The sequence below is a fragment of the Acinonyx jubatus genome, chromosome A2, assembly GCF_027475565.1.
Source record: "Acinonyx jubatus isolate Ajub_Pintada_27869175 chromosome A2, VMU_Ajub_asm_v1.0, whole genome shotgun sequence".
Lineage (NCBI taxonomy): Eukaryota > Metazoa > Chordata > Mammalia > Carnivora > Felidae > Acinonyx > Acinonyx jubatus.
The window spans coordinates 54047490-54070769 of record NC_069383.1 but is presented as its reverse complement, the minus strand read 5'-3'; positions in this window follow the sequence as shown (position 1 = coordinate 54070769).

Here is a 23280-nt window from a genome sequence, read left to right as displayed (position 1 = left end):
GCAGTCTCTGGGCATTGGCAGCAGCAGGGTCCCACGAATGTTTCTGGGTGCGGCTGGCACCCCGCCAGTGGTCAGGGAGACCCTCCCCCAGAGGGTCAGAATGGGTCAAAGCTGCAGTCCCTCAGAAGTGAGGGGTTAGGAAACAGCCCCATCTGAGATAAAACTCAGGACAGAGGTGCCGCCTGGCAGCCTGACAGCTTGGTCACAGACAGTGTGTTTGTTTGTTTGTTGGTTGGTTGGTTGGTTGGTTTATTGGTCACAGACAGTTTAAAAGTAGTAAGTGGACAGAGCCAGAGACAAAGGAGGGGTGCTTGATTGCCAGGCAGGGAGAGCACAGAGACTGGGTAGCTGGGTGATGCCATTTTCATCCCTCCTTTGCATGTGTATACACGCCTACACATGCCATTGCAATCCACCCCAGTAAGCTAAGCAGCAGCATCTAGTGGCGAATGGAGCCCCTACACTAAGCCCCACCCAACTGGGCCAACTGCCCTCTTAAGGAACACCAAAAGTCTCTCCACCTGCTTGGTTTATGGACTATAATGTGGTTCCTAGTTTGACTTCTAGGGTAAACCAGATGTAATTTCAATTGTATTTGATTCTGTTCACTGGTCCATCTATTCAATTTTTTTCGCTTTCTTTTCTTATTCTTGAATAAAGAGAAAAAAATTCATTTTATTTTCCATTTTTATTAACAAGATTTTTTCTTTAATTTTTCTACTATATTTTTCACTTTTTTGTAAATTTTTTAAATTCTGTTTTACTTCCATCATTTCATTTTATTCTATTTTATTGTACCCATTTTTTCAAATTTACAAACATTTTCCTTTTTTTTTTTGTTTTTTTTCTCCTTTCTTATCTCCATCAATTTTTTTCTCTATCAACGTTTTTTCAACAGACTAAAACACACCTAGGATCTAGCATCCTTTATTTGAGTATTTGTGTGCGTTGTTTTTAATTTTTATTTATTTATTTATTTATTTATTTATTTATTTATTTGCTTTATTAATTCCTTTTCTTCCTTCCAAATTACAAAACAAAGGAATTCACCCCAAAAGAAAGAACGGGAAGAAATGACAGCCAGGGACTCAATTTATACAGATACAAGCAAGATGTCTGAACCAGAATTTAGAATCACGATAATAAGAATACCTAGCTAGCTGGGGTTGGAAATAGACTAGAATCCCTTTCTGTGGAGACAAAAGAAGTAAAAGCTAGTCAGGATGAAATAAAAAATGCTCTAACCTAGCTGCAAACTTAAATAGATGCCACGGTGGAAGGATGGATGCAGCAGAGCAGAGAGTCAGTGATATAGAGGACAAACTTATGAAGAATAACGAAGCAGAGAAAAAGAGAGAGACTAAGGCAAAAGAGCATAATATAAGAATTAGAGAACGCAGTGTCTAATTAAAAAGGAATAACATCAGACTCATAGGGATCCCAGAAAATGAAGAGAGAGAAACAGGGGTAGAAGATTTATGTGAGAAATCATAGCAGAAAACTTTCCTAACCTGTGGAAAGACACAAACATCAAAATCCAGGAAGCACAGAGGACGCACATTAGATTCAACAAAAACCGACCATCAACGAGGCATATCAGAGTCAAATTCACAAAATACTCAGGCAAGACAGAATCATGAAAGCAGCAAGGGAAAAAAGTCCTTAACCTACAAGGTAAGACATATCAGGTTTGCAGCAGACCTATCCACAGAAACTTGGCAGGCCAGAAAGGAATGACAGGATATATTCAATGTGCTGAATCAGAAAAAATATACAGCCAAGAATTCTTTATCCAGTAAGGCTGTCATTCAAAGTAGAAGGAGAGACAGAAAGTTTCCCAGACAGATAAAAATTAAAGTTCATGACCAATAAACCAGCCCTGCAAGAAATTTTAAGGGGGACTCTCTGAGGGGAGAAAAGATGGGGGAAAAAAAAAGACCAAAAGCAACAAAGACTAGAAAGGACCAGAGAACACCACCAGAAAGTCCAACTCTATAGGCAACATAATGTCAATAAATTCATATCTTTCAGCATTCACTCTAAATGTCAATGAACTGAACGCTCCAATCAAAAGACATAGGGTTGGGCACCTGGGTGGCTCAGTCAGTTGAGCGTCTGACTTCAGCTCAGGTCATGATCTCGCGGTGAGTTTGAGCCCTGTGCCAGGCTCTGTGCTGACAGCTCAGAGCCTGGAGCCTGCTTCAGGTTCTGTGTGTGTGTCTCTCTCTGCCCCTCCCTTTCTCATGCTCTCTCTCTCTCTGTCAAAAATAAATAAACATTAAAAAAAAAATTTTTTTTAAAGACATAGGGTAACAGAATGGATAAGAAAACAAGATCTATCTCTATGGTATTTATAAGACACCCACTTTAGACTGAAAGACACCTTCAGATTGAAAATAAGGATCTATCATGCTAATCGTCACCAAAAGAAAGCCAGAGTAGCCATACTTATATCAGAAAATCTAGATTTTATTTTTTTTTAAATTTTTTTTTAATGTTTATTTATTTTTGAGACAGAGCAAGACAGAGCATGAACAGGGGAGGGTCAGAGAGAGAAAGAGGCACAGAATCTGAAACAGGCTCCAGGCTCTGAGCTGTCAGCACAGAGCCCGACGCAGGGCTCGAACTCATGGACTGTGAGATCGTGACCTGAGCCGAAGTCGGCCGCTTAACCGACTGAGCCACCCAGGCGCCCCGAAAATCTAGATTTTAAAATAAAAACTGTAACAAGAGATGAAGAAGGGCATTATATCATAATTAAGGGATCTACCCACCAAGATCTAACAATTGTAAACATTTATGCTCCAAACATGGAGCACCCAAATATAAATCAATTAATTGCAAACTTAAAGAAACTCATTGATAATAATACCATAATAGTAGGGAACTTCAACACCCCACTTAAAGCAATGGACAGATCATCTAAATAGAAAATCAACAAGGAAACAATGGCTTTGAATTACACACTGGACCAGATGGACTTAACAGATATATACAGAACATTTCATCCTAAAGCAGCAGAATACACATTCTTTTCCACTGCAGATGGAACATTCTCCAGAATAGATCATATACTGGGACACAAATCAGCCCTCAACAAATACAAAAAGATTGAGATCATACCTTGCATATTTTCAGACCACAACACTATGAAACTGATATTATTTTTAAAATATTTGCAATACTTATTTGAAAGAGAGAAAGAGAGAGAGAGAGAGAGAGAGAGAGAGAGAGAGAGAGAGAGCATGAACAGGGGAGAGGCAGAGAGAGAGAAGGAAAGAGAGAATCCCAAGCAGGCTCCATCCACAGCATAGCTTGGAGCCTGACTCAGGGTTTGGTCCCATGACCATGAGATCATGACCTGAGCTGAAATCAACAGTTGGTTGCTTAACCGACTGAGTCACGCAAGCACCACACTAATGGCCTCACTTTAATATGAGCCCCTCTTTAAAGGCCCTATTTCAAAATACAGCCATATTGTGAGGTCCCGGGGATTAGGGCTTCAACATGAATTTTGCGGGAGAGGACACAATTCAGTCCACAAGAACTTTTTGCTAAGTTACATAAGCCAGTCACAGAAAGCTAATTCTACCTCTATGAAGTATCTAGAGTTGTCACATCCAGTAGAACGGTGATTGCCAGGGATGTGAGAGGAGTAAACAGGGAGCTGTTTAATGGGTACAGAGTTTTAGTTTTACAAGAAGAAAAAATTCTGGAAATAGGTTGCACAACAATGTAAATACACTTAACACACTAAGTTGTATACCTGGAAACAGTTAAGACAACAAATTTTATCTTATGCATTTTTACCACAATTAAAAACAATAAGGAAAAAAATAGAATATATGTGATTGCTCTACTTCGTCATTCCCGCCGCCCTTCATGACAGCACCATCCTCACCTTCTTCAGCGCCTTTATTATCATCAGCTAGGAGATCCAATTACCTCCAGGATGTCCTCTAGGAAAGTATTACCGATGTTTCCACACAGCATGATGAGACTCTTCCAGTCTTCCCAAACCTGCTCATCTTTCTACTCAGCTTCTCTTGGTGAAGGTTATCATTCTCTTCCCACGAGTTCAAGCAAAATCATCTGAGTCATCCTCATCTCCTCTGTTCTGCCCCTATGCCTCCACTTGTCGTCGTTCAGCAAATCTACCTCTTCATTGTCTCTGGGCTCTGACCCTGTGACCACTGCCACTGTGTTGGCCACACCCAGTCCTTGCCTAGACAGCTTAACAGTTGTCTCTCTACCACCAATTTTCTGCCCTGTGGCCCCACTCTCTGAATCCACTGTTTTAGTCCCCTTGGCTGCTGTAACAGACCACTATAAATTGGGTGGCTTGAACACAGCAGAAATTTATTTCTTACAGTTCTGGAAGCTGGAAGCCTACGATCAAGTCACCAACAGATTCGGTGTTTGGTGAGGATCCACTTTCTGGTTCATGGGCAGCTATTTTTTCTCTGTAACCTCACATGGAGGGGAGGAGACAAGGAGTCTCTCCTGGCCTCATTTTTAGGGCATGAATCCTATCCATAAAGGCTCCACTCTCGTGACCTAATCACATCCCAAAGGCCCACCTAATACCACCACATTGGGCGATAAGACTTAACATATGAATTTTGGGGAGACGCAACATTCACCGGATAGCCTCCACCTTCTGCACTGCTGCCAGAGAGCTCTAACTCACAAATCTGATCATTCACTCCCCTATTTAATGGCCCCCCCAGGATAAGTGCAAATAAGACCACCCTGGACTGACCCTTGCCGACACAGCAACCGCCTCCACATCCCAGGCCACTCTCCCTCACTGTTTACGTGAATCAGCTCCTCCTTCTCCTGAATTGAGGCCTTTGTATAGACATGGCTTCTGCCCTGAGCAATCGGCACTCATCTCTTTCCACAGGATGTCCCACTCTGGGCAGCAGGCATCTTGGATGGTCTACACTTCCCATCTGGTGCTGAACCCTGTGAGAGCAGAGACTGTGTTCTTCCTTCATGCTACACACATTTACTGAGCTGACATTGATTGTACATCACCGTACCAGATCTTTCCATCCTCATCACCAGTGCTTAAAGAGTTCTAGGCATGCAGGGAACTTGATAAATGTTTGTGGAAATGAATTTTAAATCTTTTCAGCTTAATTAGCATTAATTAATTCACTGACTTCAAAGCGCCTGCAGGATGTGAGGTGAGAGATGGCCACTGATGGGGTGTATAAACTAAGAGGACAGGAGAGAGAAAGGAAGCAAACAGTTAACGTTGTCCAGCGCAGGGAAGCAGAATTTACCAACCAAACTATGTCACTTTCGGCATGAGGATTACTTTGAACTAAAGGCAGTCAAAACCCAGCAGATTCAGGAAAAGCTCTTTACCTCCCTATCAATGGCCCAAATTTGCTTTGGAAAGGGGCCTGTATCAGGAAGAAAGATTACCAGTGACAATTACTAGAGAGAATCTTTTCCTTAAGAAATGCCTCTGCCTTTCCTCGAACAGACTTCCTCCCGTTTACACTCCCAAACCCTACCCCTTTCCGTAGCTGCTTAGCCAGCAGCCTAACTTCCTGAGCTGAGATGTTATGCCCACTCCAATTACCCGGCTGCCCTTTGAGTCCTCATATCTTTATGGGGCTCCTTTAAGTATGTAAGTTTGTTTTTCTCCTGTTAATCTGTCCTATATCAATTTAAGTATTAGCCCAGCCATGGAAGTACAGAAAGGAAGAAGGGAGAATTTTTCTGCTCCTACACCCGTCATGCCCCAAGGGATGGGGACCAGCAGGGCAGGGGCCTTGGTAAAAGCCAAGCAAGAGTCTAAGAGCTTGGCCTGCAGTTAATGAGAATTCAAACAGCAAATTTGTGTTTTCCTCTCCCTTGTGTCACTGGGAGACAAATCGAAAATGCAATCAGCGTAAGTGGAAGTCTCCACGGAAGGAGAGTGACAAAATAAGGGCTTGTCAGCAGGTCACAGCTTGGCCTGCGGAGACCATTTTGTGATTCTCTAAAATTCTGCTCTGGTCTTTTAGGCATGGAAATCCTCAGACGTAGAAAGAAGGATCATTTGCTTTGATTTTAGAATTGCTTGAACACTGACCAGTATCAATTAAATTTCTATGTCCTGATATCATTGAATCTACCTTCCAATTCACGATGTGGCCTCCCTGTCGGGTCTTCCCCACGTACCCACGGGCCGCTGTGATCCCTCATGGCTCAGAACCGGAAGCTTCAGGAGCACTGAGGAGCACGGCTCACCCCAGAGAAGGGAATATCACAGTCCAGACACTAATTACTCTGGGGCCAGCCTGCGATGCAGACAGCTCCACCGGCGAGTAATAGCACCAGCGGTGAGGCAGTTACCGGCACATGGGCTCCTCTACTTACGAGCTGGCTAACCTAGCGAGTCACTTCTACTTTCCACGCTTCAGCCTCCTCATTTTTAACGGGGGATAAAATTAGTATTTAGAACCGTTGTCGGGACTAAAGGAATGAACATTACATCAAGGTCTTAGGATTACACCAGGCTCCTAGTCAATGCTGTGTCAGCGTTAGCTACTATTACCACTTATCAAGACTGCAAGACGATCCAGGCACTGCCCTGAACCCCTTGTTTGGCTAATTCTATGTGTCACACACACTGTGTGTGTCTGTGTGACACTCCTCTGGTAAACAGGAGAAAGCAAAGGCATAGCTATGCTTACGTGGATAATATTTTCAATAAACAATGAATCAAACCCAAGATTGCAATGCTTCAAACTCCTATCACTTACTGCCCCGGATTATAGTTAGTTAGGTACATGCTTTATCTCTTTTTGAAGAATGGAATTGTTTGAGATCAAGGTTCACATCTGACCCATCTCATCTGTGAAGGTGGTCTACGTGATGCTACAATAATGGCTCCCAAAAGCTTAGTGGTTTAACGAGCCAAAACTTGCTCGTTCCGGCTGCCATCAGGGACCATCTCAACAGTTACCTCTTTAATCATCAAATCAGGAAAAAAGAAATATGATAAATTGTATGCTGGTCCTTAAAGGATGGTCTTGGAAGCATCACAAATGAATTTCTGCACAAATTTCATTGGCTAAATCACGTCACTTTTTCACATCTAATTTAAAGGGACAGGGAAATACAATCTTGCCATGTGCCTGGAAGGAAAACCAAAATGTTTGTGAATAGCCTCATTAACAACCACACTAACACAGCAGTTATCACCATGCACAGAGTAGGCATCCAATAAATATTCATGAAGTGAATGAGGTGTAGCAAGCATTTTGATCAGAATCTCAACTTGACTACACATTTGAATCACCTCAGAGTCTTTACAAAATTCCAGAAAGCCGGGCCACACTCCATACTATTTACATTGCCATCTCTGGAGGTATGACAGAAGCATCGGGATTTTTGAAAGCTCCTGGGTGATTTCAATGTGCAGTCAAGGGTGAGGACCGTTCGGTTAGACTGTACCCCAGGGTAACATTCCACACAAGCCATCCCCACCTGAAAGCTACAAAGGAGTGCTCAGAACTGGGTACTTTGCTTTTGTTATGTGACATTTGGATTCCTGGATGGATTCAGTCAATGAATGGAATAAATTTTAAGATCTCCAAATTAGTCATGTTTCCAGTAAGAAAATTGTCATCTCATCCTGGAAAACTCTGCATTTAATTTTATTCTCTATTGCTTGTTCTTGCCTCATATTCATTCAAGACCTGCTTTCCCAGTTGGACAGGAAGGTGCCTGAGGGCAGAGACCACACCTAGAACTTGCAGACACTCAGAGGGACATCTGAGTTGACCCCAAGTTGGGTCCTCAGTGCCTGTGGCTTTCCTGATACAGTTCTCTCTGCTACATGGCTACACTCTGGAGAAAGCCCTTAGGTTATCAGAGCAGAATGTTTGCTTCTCTGCTTACCCTTTATATTTTGCCATCTTCCAAAAGAACTTGATGTAAGGGACAGAAATTGAAATGCACTTGACAAAAGGCCATTGAAAAATTACAGGAGTAAATAATTAGCGGCATATAATTATCAAAATTAATATTTAAATGTGAAACAGGCAAAACAATTTTAAGTTTTTATGCATAAAATATGTAAAGTGCTTGATATTCTGAAATTGAGGGACTTTATCAGTAGTATCAGTAGGTCATTACCAATCCAACTTAATGTCTGCAATCCTGCTTCCTCCAGTTTTGAAAGCAAATTGTGCAAAACGGGCAACTCCCAAAACACACAAACGTGTTTGTTCCACAATAACTTACTTTTCCAAAAGCATTCTTAAATATCTACTTCTTAGCATCATTCTCCCTCCCCTAGAACTTCTGCCGTGACTTTAGGTAATCTATTATCAATTACATGATCAATATTATCTAATAACAGATAATGTAAGGAATTCTCCAGCTCAGGGGATCCACAAGTTCGAATTTGCTAGTTCGGAAAGCTCCAGGGCTTTAGGAGAAATCCACAAGGCACTCGGAGATAGCAGAGCACAAGGATTCATGCATCCATGGAAAATGTGTGGTCAGAAGTCTCCCAAATGCCATCTTGGGGAATTCTCCTTCTCCCTTTGATTTCAGTTACTATCTTTGATCTGTTATTTTGCCTCTGGTCTTAAAAAACCATATATATATGGATATTTAATGTTTATTTTGAGAGAGAGTGTGTGTGCACGCCACCCAGGTGAGTAGGGGAGAAGCAGAGAGACAGAGAGAGAGAGAGAGAGAGAGAAATTCAAGCAGGCTCCATGTTGTTAGTGCACAGCCCAACACGGGGCTCCATCTCACAAACTGTGAGATCATGACCTGAGCAGAAATCAAGAGTCAGACGCTTAACTAACTGAGCTACCCAGGTGCCCCTCTACTGGTCTTTTTGAAATTAAGCCTTAAAATGGCCAGGTTTCATTTATTCATAGGGAGCATAATTTAATAAGAATAACCATATTTGATCAAGTTTATTAGATACATATCCTATTGAGAATAGAATTTACTATTGATTTAATCTTTGTTTCTCCCTACAGTGTTCTGAATAGTGTCTTACCCACAGCAAGTGCTCAATAATTGTTGAAGAAATAAATGAATTAATGTGTAAGTTATGACTCGAAACTCCTGGTATTTTTTAACCATTTGGGCTTTTTATTACTCTTACATATCAAGACCTAGCAGTGTTATTCAAAGTAGCCAAAAGGTGGGAGCAACCCAAGTGCCTCTTGATGAATAAACAAATGTGGTGTGTACGTACAATGGATGATTCAGCCTTAACAAGGAAGGACATTCTAACACATGCTACAACACAGATGAACCCTGGGAACATCATGCTAAGTGCAATAAGTCAGTCAAAAAAGTCTGTCTGATTCCACTGATATGAGGTACCTAAGGTAGTCAAATTCATATAAACAGAAAATAGAACTGTGGTTGCAGGCCTGGGGAAGAAAAAGGGAGTTATTGTTTAGTGGGCACAGAGTTTTAGCTGGGGAGACTGGTTGCAACACAATGTGAATATACTTAACACTATTGGACTATACCTTTATAAATGGTGAAGATAGTAAATTTTGTATGTATTTTTACCACAGTCAAAAATTATGTACCAGGATCAACCTGACCCCCAATCGGCAAGTTATTTGAGGTGTTGGCCAAAAAAACTTACTTCAGTAGCTAGTTTGTACTTAGAAGAGCAAACAGCATGCACAGGTAAAAATCATGGCATGGAGGACTGGTGAAAGGAACTGGAGATACGTAGTCTAGAGAGAGATTTGTTTTGGAGGTTATTGATTTCCTCAAATACTGAAAGAGCTGTTTTGCGAATGAGGGATTAGAGATGGCCCAGTTGCCCCCCAAAATGGAATGTGAGCTGAGTGAAAGCTTTTGCAATAGATTTTAAGGGCACCTGGATGGCTCAGCCAGTTAAGCGTCCAACTCTTGGTTTTGGCTCAGGTCATGATCTCATGATTCTGAGATAGAGCCCCATGTCGGACTTTGTGCTGACAGCATGGAGCCTGTTTGGGATTCTCTCTCTCCGGTGATCCCTGCTTGAGCTGTCTGTCTCTCTCTCTCTCAAAATAAATAAATAAACATTAAAAAAAGAAAAAAAAATGGATTTCAGCTCAAACTTTCTGTAAGAATGTTATTTAAATGTTATATAAAACCCAGGCCCTCTTCCTTTTCTTTGAGACATGCCTCCTCATCAACACTCACCCTGTCATAATAACTTGAGTAAAAACATCCTCTTAACGGTCTAGTGTGTTTTGTCTTTCACAGGAGAGATAATCTTTACGTAGGATACAGGATCACCATATATTTTCCCATCTAGGATAGTTTGGAGCATGAAGAGGATACCAACAAAGTAAACATATAATTTCAAAAAACACTTATTTTTTTTATTAAGAACTATTTGTATGAAATTGGTAAACATATAATGGTTCTATTCAGATTTTATTCAAAATAAAATTCTAAAGCTAAAAATTACGTACATCAAAACAAAATCTTTTTATACTGACAGTCAAAATAATCCTTCAGATTATACCCAGAATGATACTAAAAATAATGTAAGCATTAAAAAAAAATCATTCTGGGTACATATTTCTTCATTTTAATCCATTTCCTGGCTGTATTTGTCTGCACAGTCATTAGTATCTTTCCAGACAGAATATGTGGCCCTATTTTTAACTTTTTCATAAAATTGCCATCAGTCTTCTTCACATTTATATTTTATGGTTGATGTATTTGAAACTGACCTTTTTCGGTAGGCCATATTTTTCATTGAGAAAATGCTCCTTCTACAAGTGTTGCTATACCTGGTAAGGTCAGAGCAAATGGTACTAAATGAAGGCTATCCGCAATTCTAATTATTTCATATTAAACTGTGAAAATCTCTCTGCCCCAAAAGCCTCATGGGTCCTGTTTTATCTCCATTCAGAATGTCTTTCTTAGACAAATGTTTTTATAAGATAACACTGATCAAATAACTTCTCTACTTATGATCCTATTGAATATTAAGCCAAATTAAGACGCTCCTCAGGGTGCCTGGGTGGCTCAGTCGGTTAAGCATCTGACTTCAGCTCAGGTCATGATCTCATGGTTCGTGAGTTCGAGCCCCACGTCAGGCTCTGTGCTGACAACTCGGAGCCTAGAGCCTGCTTCAGATCCTTGTCTCTCTCTCTCTCTCTGCCCCTCCCCCGCTCATGCTCTATCTCTGTCACTCACAGATAAATAAACATTAAAAATTAAAAAAAAAAAAAAAAGACGCTCCTCAATGTTCTGCTCTAGCAGAGGATATAAGTTTATCCAACTGAAATTAGGGGCACCATTCAAAAAATGCTTTCTACATGTGGAGATATTCCAAAAAACAATTGGACAATTTAAAAATTGTATCTTGTACACCCCTTGAGTGTTTATTGGCTTATTAACTCAGATCCTCCCTTGCTTTCATAGTAATACATTTCAACCTCTTCAAAAGCAGAAGTTTTTTGAAGCTCTATTTTTATGTATCGAAGGTTGTATGTAAAGATTTCCAACAAAATACAACTAAAAGGTAGAGGATTAACTTCTTTAAAACTTCTACACATCACAGAACACTTGCATTGATTTACAAAGCAGTTCTTAGCAGCTAAAAGTTTTTTGTTTTTAAGATTTTATCTTTAAGTAATCTCTATACCCAGCACAGGGCTCAAACTCACAACCCTAGATCAAGATTCGCAGGCTCCACCCAATAAGGCAGCCAGGTACTCCTAACTGCTAAGAGTTTCTAAAAGCCAACTGATGGCAGGCAGGAGAGGGAGTGAATGCTGCCATGTTCCATTGTTTTTCTTTATTTTTTTTTATTCTTCTAAAATGTTTGTTTGTTTGTTTGTTTTATGAAATTTATTGTCAAATTGGTTTCCATACAACACCCAGTGCTCATCCCAACAGGTGCCCTCCTCAGTGCCCATCACCCACCTTCCCCTCCCTTCAATCCCCCTTCAACCCTCAGTTTATTCTCAGTTTTTAAGAGTCTCTTATGATTTGGCTCCCTCCCTCTCTTTTTTTTTTTTTCCCTTCCCTTCCCCATGGTCTTCTGTTAAGTTTCTCAAGATCCACATAAAAGTGAAAACATATGGTATCTGTCTTTCTCTGTATGACTTATTTCACTTAGCATAACACTCTCCAGTTCCATCCATGTTGCTACAAAGGGCCATATTTCATTCTTTCTCATTGCCACGTAGTACTCCATTGTGTATATAAACCACAATTCCTTTATCCATTCATCAGTTGATGGACATTTAGGCTTTTTCCACAATTTGGCTATTGTTGAGAGTGCTGCTGTAAACATTGGGGTACAAGTGCCCCTATGCATCAGTACTCCTGTATCCCCTGGGTAAATTCCTAGCAGTGCTACTGCTGGGTCATAGGGTAGGTCTATTTTTCATTTTTTGAGGAACCTCCACACTGTTTTCCAGAGCAACTGTACCAGTTTGCATTCCCACCAACAGTGCAAGAGGGTTCCCATTTCTCCACATCCTCTCCAGCATCTATAGTCTCCTGATTTGTTCATTTTGGCCACTCTGACTGGCATGAGGTGATACCTGATTGTGGTTTTGATTTGTATTTCCCTGATGAGGAGTGTCATTGAGCATCTTTTCATGTGCCTGTTGGCCACCTGGACGTCTTCTTTAGAGAAGTGTCTATTTTTGAAAGAGAGAGAGCACACACACAAGCATGCGAACTGGGGAGCGGCAGAGAGAGGCAGACAAAGGATCCAAAGTAGGCTCCACCCTGACAGCAGAGAGCCTGATATAGGGCTCAAACTCATGAACAGTGAGATCATGACCGGAGCCGAAGTCAGACACTTAACCAACGGAGCCACCCAGACGCCCTTCCATTTTTTTCTTTAAATCAACAGCTTCGTTACAAGAATTCTGACTTTCCGTTATTCTGTTCACATTTAAAAATCTATTTATATGACAACTACTACTTCCATTTTGATCAAATATTGCGCCTTATGTGAATGAAATTATAAATATGTACGTAGTATAACCAATTCCAAGTGTATTTCTGTGCCTTTGGGTTCTTTTTTTCCATAAGAATATTATTTGAAGGTGCACAACATGGTGGTTTGATACATGTACACGTTGTGCAGTGATGTTCATAATCAAGCTATGTAACATACAACCTCACATACTTACCTCTTTTGAGGTGTGGTAGGAACACTTAAGATTTACTCTTTCAGCCAATTTCAAGTATATAATACACTGTTATGAACAATAGTCACCAGGCTGTGCACTGGATCCCCAGAACATCTTCCTCTTGTAAGCGAGAGTTTGTATTCTTTGACCAACATCTACCCACTTTCCCCCACTCCTCAGTCCCTGGTAACTACTGCCTACTCTCCTGTTCTAGGAGTTCAGTTCTTTTACATTCCACATATAAGCTGACATAGTATTTTCGTCAATATCTCAGGAAAGCTAGGGGAAAGAAAATACATTTTATGACATGATTCAGAGGTCCTCAAGGTTTTGTGAGAAAGCCCCCTCAGTAATATACATGAAGGCAATTTTGAAATTTGAAGGCAAATTTCATTTGCGTTTCCTTCTCACTTTCCAACTATTTCAAAGTTTCAGCTAAGGCAGATTGTGTTTTTACCACAAATAACCGCATTTGCCAAGGCTGTGGTTTCACTTTAACAGTGAAGAAATTTCGGATTTCAGGCTTAAATACTGAAAAGCTAGGAAGTATCAGCTCTTAACCTGCAAGCCAGCCATGTGCCTTTTCAGCATTATTTAAGGAAATGTAGGACAGCAGCGGTGATATGTATTTTAGACAGCACATTACCCAGGCTTTATGTTGACTCTGTCAAAGAGGGAGCGGTAAAAAGTCCTACTCTGAAGAAGCCCTACCCTGACCTTTTGTTCAGCCAGAAGAGATGGCATTATTTGAATTGTCTGAACCTAAAGCCCCATTTTCAGCATCTGGAGAAGCGACAAATCTCTATTGTAAAAAAAAATAATAATAATAAATAAGTAAATACATATGTCTGGATTTTCAGAAGGGTATGATTCATCCAGTTAACAACAATGAACTAGTCTTCTTGTATCATTTCTGGGTTTTTTGGTGTAAAGTATAAATAGCAATTCCATGTTTCTAATACTCTAATAAAAGATTGGAGAAAGACCAAGAAGGACAATTAATAAATGGAGAGCTGCAATGAACTTATTACAGGAGCAACAGCAACTGTCATTATTCCAAGTGATATTTTTTCTGTAAGAAAGGTTATCGAATAAATATGTGTGAACACAAAAAGAATATTGTTTTTACCATGACACTATGTCCACCAACATTTGTGTTCACATCATCAGTTAAAAGACTAAAAAACCGGGGCACCTGCCCCATAGTACATCCACCCAGTGGAAAAATACGTAGTATGCAGCCGTAAAAAAGAAAGAGGAAGATCTCTGTGAACCAATATGAAGTAATTTCCAGGATACATTGTTACATGTAAAAAGCAGAGTTCAAATACAGCCAGAAAGAATATAAGAAAATATACATGTATCTGCTTACTTGTGAAAGAGATGTAGGAATGAGAATACCAGAAATTAAACTCTGTAGGTTTCCAGAGAGAATGAGTGGGAATAGGATACCAAGAATAAGAGGTGGGGGGAAGCCACCTTTCTCTGAGTATATATCTTTTACAGCTCTGACTCTTAGAATGGTAGCAATATTTCATATACCTCAAAACAGAAATAAAATAAGCTGGAACATGGAAAAAACCCAAAATGGAACATGAACAGTAACAGATAAACCTACTTGTATAACAAATGAATAACACAGTTACCCTGAAGAAAGTGAGAGAGAAAAGGGACTAACCTAAATAAATTTAGAAAACATGATTTTAACTCAATATGTAAGATAAGCCTTTTAAAAAAGCTGAAGACACTGTATACAAATGCCTGAGTCAATTTATTTCTAACAGGGATGTGGGCTAGCCCTTCCGAAACTCTTTTATGTGTACCTTAGGACTGAACAAAGAAGCAAATATAGATCAAGAGAGTAGGTTTCAGAGAAAGAGGTTACAAAGAAAGAAAGAAGACAACCTCAGGGAGAATGAACACTATGGTACTGGATTAGTCAGCGTCAAATAGTGTGTGTGTGTGCGCGTGCGTGTGTGTGTGTGTGTGTAGGAAGATAGAGAAATAAATATAGATGTATGTGTATGTATGGGTTAGTACACACATACAATGTTGCTTGTCTGCTGGGTCAGCCTTAGGAGCAATGCCACGGTGGAAGCAATTAGTATATAGTACTGAAGTCAAGTTTAATTTCTTTACATAACCTACTGTTTTTATGTAAGATGTTTATATTAGGGGAGGCTGAGTGAAGGGTGTACAGGAGTTCTCTGCACAATTTTGCAACTTTTCTCTAAGTTTCAAACTATTTCAAAAGTAAAAAAACACAAAAATCCTTGTTGAACCTAAGGTTTCTTATCTGAAAAATGAGTGGTTAGCACCATATGTTTTATAACATCTATCTTGGATATGAAATCATGAGTCACTGGTTGCCATGCTGGACAACCGTCACCCCTCTACCAGCAACACATGTGCTTGAGCAGTGAGGGCCATCTTGATTTACTAAAACGGTATTTTGTTTCTAAGGAAGGGGCACTGAGGTACATCCACATTACTTTGAAGTGGTTGTTGGAGTCTGTATTTCTCCAAGAAATTACTAGATCCCACCTAAAAGCTAGTCATTTTCTTACCCCTAAGTCAATGTTCAAAGTTTGAGTAAAAACAGAAATTAACCATTGAATAATTTAATCAGTTACTCAGATCTTATGGCAATATCAATTTTAGTATCAATAACCAGCATTTATTGAGGGTCTGCTCTGTGCAGGGTATGTTGCCTGGCTGCATATACGGAGACATCTAAACCCTTAGAGCTGCACAATTGAAACTCCTTATTGACTCCTTTCTTCTAGACAAGGACCCTGGGGCTGAGAGGGATCAAGTAAGTGAAAACCCCAAGATGTGAATTCTTTTAGGTACAAAGCATATGATCTTTCCACAGGGAAATTCTTTAAAATATAAAAGCCTTTAAATATAAACAAGCTGAGGAAAACATGAGCTAGCACCACAACAAAAATTGGGTGTCTTGGCACTCCACACTGTTATCTCACAGTGGGGATGGGGAAAGAAATAATCCAAAATACAGCTCATGTTTCTTGGCCTCTTCTTTTAAACCAAATGTTTGTTATGCTTGGGGATGGGATATGGAAAGAGGGAGGGTTAGCCTTGCAAGCTCCACTGATACAATAGATGAAAGTGTATATAGCCCCTCGGATTACCAAGTATATGCATATTCGGATATGACTTTCCCATTAGCACCATCCATATTGTACCACAGAAAAAAGTAGTCTCTTCATTATTCACCACTTTCCTGTGATTTGTCCATTGGAGGAGAGAAGGTTCTTCTAGAAAGACAGCAAAAATCTTTCTTTAGACCCTTAACCCTAATGGGCTGTTTTTATACAACAATGCCATCTACTGGAATAACTTAAAATTACAGGACACTCTAGAAATTTTCAGTCTCTTGAGCTTCGCTTTTAAAACAAGCTAAAAAATAAGATCTCCATTTTCATTTACTGTGATTAATGGCTCTGTTTTATTAATAAGTATGGTTTCATGGGTCAAAGCTCTGGTCTATTGCTGCGTATGCACTAAAACCACACAACAGCCTACCCATGTCACTCAAGGATGTCCTACCATGATAAACAAACATGCATATCTGGGAGTCCGGAGTTTTCATTTCAAATTTTAAAAAAATTATGGCAAATAAATTGTTCTATGAAGAAAGATGGAAAGTTTACAGGGGCCAAATGGAAACATAATCATCAAAATTCTGCTAAAAAATAGTGATCCTTTAGATTTCTTTATATTTTCATTATTCACAATTGTGAAATCCTATCATCCTATACACTCTTTCTGCCATTTATTAATGATAATATAACCACAATTATATATCATCATCGTTGTTCTGAATATTATATATACACACACACATATACATCTACATATATATAATCATTGTTACAAAAATTTTAATCCTCAGGATTTAAGTCGGTGCCTATAAGTATTTTATTCTACTTTCATTTGGACAACAGGGTCTCCGGACATCTGTAAGTGGGGCCTGAGATCTCTTGTGGGTATTTACTTGTTCAACAAGCCCCTAAAACACCATCTATTAATAAGAATGGAAAGGAACAAGAAGCTAAATATTCCCCAACTCGCTTGGTTTCGCCCTCTTTCAGACTGTCCTTCACATGGATGAGGGGAAGTGAGGTGCTGGGGAGGTTGAATCACAAAACAGAAAATAAATTAAAAGACCAGTTTCAAAAGGCTTGTGAACCACGAGTCCTCCGTGGTCCCTTAAATATTTAGAAGCTGTGGTGACTAATTGGAAAAGACGAATTCGGATTTTAAGAGCAACATGAAGGTCACTGGAATTATTCTGAGAGCCTCTGCTTTTCCAGAGAAATTTGGAAGCCACAAGCCAAGAATGATTTCCCCTGAAATTATTCTAAATTCTTTTTTTTTTGTTTTGTTTTTTTTTGTTCTTGTTTTTTTAGAGAGAGAGAGGGCACACTAGCAGTAGAGGGAAGGAAGGAGAATCTTAAGCAGGCTCCACACCCAGCATGTAGCCTGACTCAGGGTTCGATCTCATGACCCTGAGATCATGATCTGAGTCGAAATCAAGAATTGGACACTTAACCAATTGAGCCACCAAGGTGCCCCAAATTATTCTAAGTTCGAAAGAGAGCAATATTACTATAAATTACGGGTTACTAGCAAGGATACTCAATTCACATAGCTTCAATTTGTTAGGGCGCTTTCCTCTTTACATATTTACTTGATCCTGGGTACAGTACTATGTGCCTATTCTGTAGAACCTGGAAGTTAATTTTATTTTTAAAAACCTGTTATAGGTTTATGGGTGTTTTATATCTACTTCTATGACACATTTCGGCTCATCATAATGATTTCCTGGAGCTTGGGGCCTTGTTCAGGAATACAACCCCCAACTTGAGTATCATTCCTGTGGGAGACTATGAAGCACTTGACAATGATTTACTTCCCAGTGTGGTTTCCAGGAGACCCTCATGGGAATAAGAAGTAGTATGTTTGTACTTGACTTTGGAATTCTGTGAGGACAAACACAGTTCCTCATATATCACAGGAGGGAAATGAAGTCTCAGACTTGGAGGGACTTTGTCTCAGTAGCAGTAGGAGCAGAGGTTGGCATCTCAGTCTTTCTCGCACATGCACTTTTGTCAAGTTGTATTCTTGGTCTGTCCTTGTCGGCAGTGACAGCCAAGGGTGTGGACCTGGATGCCCGGGTTTGACTCTAGGTTCTGTATGTTACTTAACTGTGCACTAGGAAAACTGCTGATCTCTCCTTATTCCGTATTCCTATCTATAAAATGGGATGATGATAATAATGGTACATTATCTCATAGAGTTATGATGGTTAACAAATCGGTAAAGCATTTAAAGCAGTGCCTGGCAAATAAAAATCCCTCAATAAATATCAGTTACTCTTATCTACATAGTCAACAAAATCATATACTAACAGGTATTCCAAGTACTCAAAAACATCATTTAACATAAAGGTATTGGCATCATTTAGCTGGCATTAGTAAAATCAGCAATTTCCGTTTGATGGGAGTCTACTAAATGTCAGGCATGTTACCTATTTTCTCTCATTTGTTGTTTTATCCCCATTTTAAACATGGCAATTTGGACTCTCAGAGAAATTAAGTAACTTTCCTAAGGTCACAGCCACCAACAGGCAAAACCTGATTTAAAATCCAGGTTCTTCCACTGCTAAAGCCTGCTGACATTCCAGTTGGAAGCCAGAGGACAACATCCTAAATGACATAAACCTTTGTGCATTGTTTATTTGATAGAACAACAGTAGTTTGGCTTATAGTTAAAAAGATGCATTTCTGATCATGACAGGCCACAGATTTCCTCTTAACCAAAGCTTATTTTTTAAAGTTTATTTATTTTGAGACAGAGGGAGAGGGAGAGAGAGAGGGAGAGGGAGAGAGAGGGAGAGAGAGAGAGAGAGAGAGAGAGAGAGAGAGAACCAGTGGGGGAGGGGCAGAAAGAAGCAGAGATAGAATCCCAAGCAGGCTCTACACCACCAATGCAGAGCCCAATGTGGGGCTCAAACTCATGAACCATGAGATCATGACCTGAGCCAAGATCAAGAGTTAGACACTCAACCAACTGTGCCACCCAGTCACCCCTTAACCAAAGCTTATTTTAAGATAAGTCATTCTCTAACAGTTTGAGTGGACCCAGTGGTAGACATCATGCCAGGACCTGGAAAGTCAATGATGAAAAAGACACAGTCCCTGAGTTCAAGGTTCTCACAGGCTGGAGGAAGCAGGGAAGTCAAACCACTAGTGGGCAATCATACTGCATAATGGACGGTGTTCCCAAGTAATGGTAGAATCAGATGCTATGGGAATATATTTCTTAGGAAGGGCACCAGCCCAGTCTTGTGGCATAAATCATGGGTAGGAAACATTGACAATTTTTCCTGGAGGAATTAATGCAGGAGCTAAGACCCTATTACCCATCAGGTTTATAATAGCACCAGTTAGCACATGCCTGTTACCTGTTCGGCATCACACACACACCTAAGACGTATTATCTCATTTAATCCTCACTCCAACTTTCTAGGAGGGAGGGTGGTACCATTATTCCCATTTTGCAGATAAGAAAACTGAGGCTTTGAGAAATCTAGTAAGTTGTCTAAGGTCACCTAGCTAGTAAGTGGCATACCCAGTATTTTAAACATGGTCTGTCTGACCAATATGCCCAGGCCATTAACCACTATATCAGACTGCCTCCATTCATACATTGTTTTATTGTGTTTATGGTAGATTAATATGAATTGTAATTTTGTCTTCATAGGTATCTATCTTTTGCTGCTTCACTTGTTTCAACAAATATTCCATAAATAAATAATTTTTTTAAGAAAATTCTTACTCTCAACTATTAAGATAATAGGCTAAACCTACTGAATGGCCTCTCCCTACTCTTCACAAAGACAGACAGCTCTTGCATGGTTTCACATCCGCAGTGCAAGCACTTGGTAGACTTAGGGAAAGACCATTCAGTTTTGAATTGATTTGGTGGATCTAGGTCCCCAGTTTCCTATTCTAAACACTGTTTGACATACTGGCAGCTCTTTGGTTAGCCGGTTGTACAAGACAACACCAGGTTGTGGGAAAACAGACTTAACCTTGGTCTGATTCCTTGAGATATCAAAAGGAGGCAAGTTGCTTAAGGGCCTCATGACATTCTCCTGTATCAACGTGAATCAACACCAATCAGATGAGCAGCGATCCAAATAAGAGGACACTGGAATATTTAGCAAGATGTGATTAGCTGGAAGGTAGAATATGAGCAAAGCATGGTTAGTGCAACATTCAGTACCCAGCAAACTCTGCTTTGATGAAATTCTCTTATGGGACATAATAGTGGGGATGATCTGGCCCCCGACTCCCTTCCTTCTGTCATGTCCTACAACCTCCCTCTATTCCACTCCCTCTCCGCCAAACTGAAAATGCCAGCACACACACTTACCATCCAGCCACAGTAAACTTCCTGCAGCTCCCTGAAGAGGTCATGAGCTCTCTTACCTCCCAGCTCTTGTACATTCATTTGCTTCTCGCTCTTTCCCTGACATGTGCTTTCCCCACATATCCTTGACCTCTGGCTTCTTACTCTTTCTTCCAGGTTAATTCACATTCAGATCCTCTCCAGAGATTTCCTTGCATCCTCATGAAGAGAATCAGGAGCTTTCTCTTTGGCCAAAGAGCCCTCTGAAAGCCTTTGTTCTTTTTCTTAAACCACTGCGCTAATCATGTATTGCGTGTCTGGTTTCCCGATAAACCATAAAACCATCTTGTATTCACTTCACCCTCAAACAGTGCCTCCTCTAGGATAGGTACTTAATAATTGAATGGATGGTATTAACTTGAGCCAATTAATCACTACAAAATTAAGGATAAAGGAATTTCAGACTTCACAAAGAAAACATTTAAGGAGTCTATCATTATAGGAACAAAGGGTTGGCCCAGTGATTTCCCCCCTGTTTAGGCCAGTTGTTGCATTTTACTGACCTAGATCAAATACAGAAAAATTACAGGGAGCATTTAAAAAATTTTAAAAATTTAAAGCATTCAAAAAATTACAGGGAGCATTTACAGATTTCCTGGAAGTAACAAGACCACCTCAGATAGGCAAGGAAATCTTAAGAAGAAAATGGCAGATACTCAAGATAAAACATGGTGGCCGACTCTGGATATCAAGAAAACCAAAAGGGGTCACTCTACTGTCCTGTCAGTTGCTAAATCCCAGTGTTTCCCCACCATGGAGCAGAGCTGAGAGGGCAAAGCGTTTCAAAGGCTCTACATCTGCATTGCTGGCAAAGCTCTTAAGTGTGGAAAACGAAAAGGCATTCCTCTCCTTGCTTATGGGAATGAAGTCCTCCAGCAAGTTTTAATTTAGGACTGTGGATGAGTGAAGTTGTCTACTCCTATTTCCTTCTCATTGCAACACTGCGAAACAGTCCTCAGGCCACAGAAAAATGGACCCGGAGGGTGTCTATCAGGCGGACTTCGTTATAACCCCCCCCCCCCCGCCCCCCGCCGCCCCACCTTCTAGCAACTCTTGTTAGCATACATCAGGCTTTGTGTCTTTAAATTCTACATCTCTGCTGGTGGTGCCTTTTCTGCTTGCCTCTGGGGAAGTGATTATTGCAAATGTGCATGATTTTATCCACAATATACAGTATCGTGTGAAGCTTGCTTTTATTGCCTTCAGCCTTTTCTTTCTTACAATTTATTTTAATACGTTTGGAATTATTATCCCAAACATTAGCCAGCTGGCCCGCTGGGGTTTCCTTTGCTGGATTCCGGGTCTCTCTCTTTCTAATCCTCTCTTCATGGATAATCCACTCTAATGCTTCTTGGCTGTTGAGGGGGTTTTGCTATTACTACCTGTTGATTAGAAATTCACTTTGTCCTGTGTAGGTGGTTCTAATCGTTTGGTAATGAACACCTTATTTGAGTCAGCTGAGGTCAGAGTTATAGTCATGAGATTTTCTTTTTTTCTTTCCAGGTTTCTGGATGCTTACTTGTCTTTTCAATTTTTTTTTTCTCCTGAGCTACAATTCAGCTGGTCTTTCAAAACAGCCTCTCAGACCAAAAAAAGAAGAAAAGAGAAAGGAAGGGGGAAAAAAAGAACTGTAAGAAAAAAAAGAAGCTGTATGGCAAGGTCTGAGAAAGAGAAGGCTTTTATTTTCTCCTACAGCTGTTCAGTCCCCAGGCATATATATGGCTTTTGTCTTTGCCAACCAGTGGGCCTTCAGAATCCTTGCTGAGGGCTCCCCTGGGGAGAGAGCAGGGGGGACTCTGTCCCGCACACATTAACAGGGGAGTCTAGGAGGGCAGGCAGCCATTTTCATAACAGGCTCCCAGAAGCAAAGGGTCAAAAGAACCCAGCAGGGCTGCCTTGCAGCCCCCCTCTCCAATCCCAGAAGTCCACCCACAAGGCAGTAAGTCAGAAGCAGGTGTGTGACACGTGGCAGAAACGCCAAAGCTGAGTTACTCCCCGTGGGAGTCGCCCACCACTGAGCCTTCACAGCTGCAGACGTTCTCCAGGATCCTTGGGGAGAACCCACAACGCAGCGTGCTTCTTTACGCCCCTGTTGGGAAGTCGGTGCCAGAGTCTCTAGTTAGTACGTTTCTGTAGGGAAAAATCTGTAGCCTGTATTTGTCCAGAGGTGTCCGCAATTTACCACAGAATAACCACCGGCTACGTTTCACTTGAATATACAAAGATGAGTTTTTCTTGTCTAATTGTTGCTGTTATTACATGTTTCAGACTAACACTCCTCATCCCCTATTTCTGACAGCCCCAGGATGGGAATGGTACCTCCATCTGTCTATAGCCATTTTGGAAGTGTTAAGTCTTCTCAGGAGGCTCCTACTTCCTCAGGGGAGGCTGTTGTTGGTATCTGGTTATTCTCTGGGTCTAGTGCATCGCCTGGCACTCAGCAGGTAATTAATACAAAGAGGGAAGGAGAGACAGAGAGGAAGGAGGGCTGGAAGGGAGAGGAGGAGGAGGAAGGGAAAGGGGAAGGAAGGTATATGTAGTCGTTAGGGAGACTGAGAAAACATAGAAAGATACGACAAATAAAAGAATTACTCAAAATCCCACTGAGAAATAACCTTCGCTAATGGATTGTTGT